General features: G+C 36.1%; 1 pseudogene; it reads left to right on the top strand.

The window, feature by feature from the left end:
• Positions 1-496: 496 nt before the first annotated feature.
• LOC108297287 lies at positions 497-1909 on the top strand (annotated as a pseudogene).
• Positions 1910-2248: the final 339 nt, after the last annotated feature.

Genomic DNA, 2248 nt, shown 5'->3' on the forward strand with positions numbered 1-2248 from the left:
CGAACCCGGCTCTGCCACTTCCTAGCCACGTGAAAAGAACACGTGCTCTCGGCAACTCACTTTCTTCTCTTAAAAGTGGGATTAGTAACATGCACCTCCCGAGCTTTGGACTAACGTTATGTATGGGGAACCCCTGGCACAGTGCCTTGTTGGAGAGAGACTTGGTGCCCAGTAATTGGTAGCAGCTCTATTAATGTACCGGCGCTGGGGACACAAGGAGAAACTCAGTATGGGATGGTCCAAAGCAGAGGTGTTTCCAAAGATCGACTTAGGACCCTTTCTTGGTAGTGAGGACCAGCACCAAGAACTATACCTGTTGTGTAGTGTCTGGAACATAGTAGGCACTGACTAAATATTTGTGGATCAATATAAACCTGAAAGAAGACTGTCGTGAGCTGAGGACAGGTTCCATCTTTTTCCTTCTTTAAGGAAATACAATGTCTTTACTCGTAGATCTTCAGGAAATGCCACCTAAGAATGATGGCCGTTATTCGTTCTCTTCATCTTCAAAACTGGAAACAGAAAGTTAATCAGAATAAGAAAGCAGAATTCGTACGCACAGCAGAAAAATTTTAAAATCAAGTTATTAACATGGAAATAGATAAACACAGTCATTTCTACAACCAAAAAAGTGACTTCAGAATTGAGCATAGTATGCTAGAAGAATTGGAAAATAAATTGTTTAACAGCAGGAAAACAGAAAGAGCAAAATTATAACAACAATTGGCCAAAATACATAACAATGTAAAGAAATTTCAGCATCAATTAAAACATATGAAGCCTACACCTGATTTTGCTGAGAAGCTCAAAGAAATGACGGAAGGAATTGAAAATGCAATTAACACTTTTAAAGAAGAGCAGAGGTTGATATACGAACAGCTAATTAAAGAAGAGAAAACAACTAATGATGAATTCAGTGCCATATCAAGAAAAATTGACATATGGGCTTTGGGTAATTCAGAAAGAGAAAGCTTTCAGAGCAATCTCAAGCAAAGTTCCTGTACACAAAATAACACCAAGTACTCTTCCAGAAGAGGTACTAGATTTTGAAAAATTCCTTCAGCAAACAGGAGGATGACAAGGTGGCTGGGATAATTACAATCATGAGAATTTTGTAAAGGTGAGAAACAAACATAAAGGGAAGCCAATATTTATGGAAGAAATTCTAGAACACCTTCCTGGAAGAACACAAGATGAAGTTCAACAGCATGAGAAATGGTATCAAAAACTTCTGGCTCTAGAAGAAAGAAAAAAAGAGTCAATTCAGAGTTGGAAAACTAAAAAGCAGCAAGAAAGGAGGAAATTTTCAAGTTAAAGGAAAAGGCAGACAACGCACCTATGTTTTTTCATAATAAACAAGAAGATAATCAAAAGCAAAAAGAGGAGCAAAGAAACAGAAATTGGCAGCTTGGAAAATACCGAAAAGTATAGAAATGTCAATGAAATTTGCTTCCCAGTTAAAAGAAGAGGAAGAGAAAAAGAAAAAACATCAGAAAGAATATCAATGCCAGTTTAAAGTAAAATTACTACTAGAAAGTTATACCCAGCAGAAGAAAGAACAGGAAAAATTTTTGAGGCTTGAAAAAAAGATAAGGGAAAAGGCAGAAAAAAGGAAAGCTGCTGCTGCTGAAATTTCCAGGTTTTAAGAAAGAGATTTACGTAAACTTCAATTGAAAATTCTAGATAGACAGGCAAAGGAAGATGAAAAGGCACAAAAACAAAGAAGACTGGCAAAAATAAAGAAAAGTTTGAAAACAATGTTAGTAGAGAACCCTCTAGGCTTTACAAACCTACCAAAGTTTGGGAAGAAGAAACCAAAAAGATAGGACCAACAGGCTCTAGGCCACTTCTACATATTCTACATAGGGCTATTCCAACCCGGAGACAAGGAATACAGAGAAGAGTATGAGAACGAAAATGCTACTCAGTTGATAAGAATGTTAACATAGTAAGTTATACCAGGGAGAATGACTAACCATGTTCTTTAACTATCAATAGCCTAGTCAGATTGATTATTGTGCTGTATTGTGAATTGAGAGGTATTAGGTTTCATGGGGCTTTGTCATTAGTATTTCTGTTTCTACCAAGAAGGTAGATGTCTATATTTTTAAATGAACTTCGACTCCTACTTTGTACCATACACAAAAAAAGTGATTCAAAGACTTAAATATAATAGGTATAACCATAGAGATTGCATAACAAAAATTAGGAATTTTTTTATGATTTTTGGAGAGGATAAGATATTTAG

The sequence above is a fragment of the Cebus imitator genome, unplaced genomic scaffold (assembly GCF_001604975.1).
Source record: "Cebus imitator isolate Cc_AM_T3 unplaced genomic scaffold, Cebus_imitator-1.0 Scaffold787, whole genome shotgun sequence".
NCBI lineage: Eukaryota > Metazoa > Chordata > Mammalia > Primates > Cebidae > Cebus > Cebus imitator.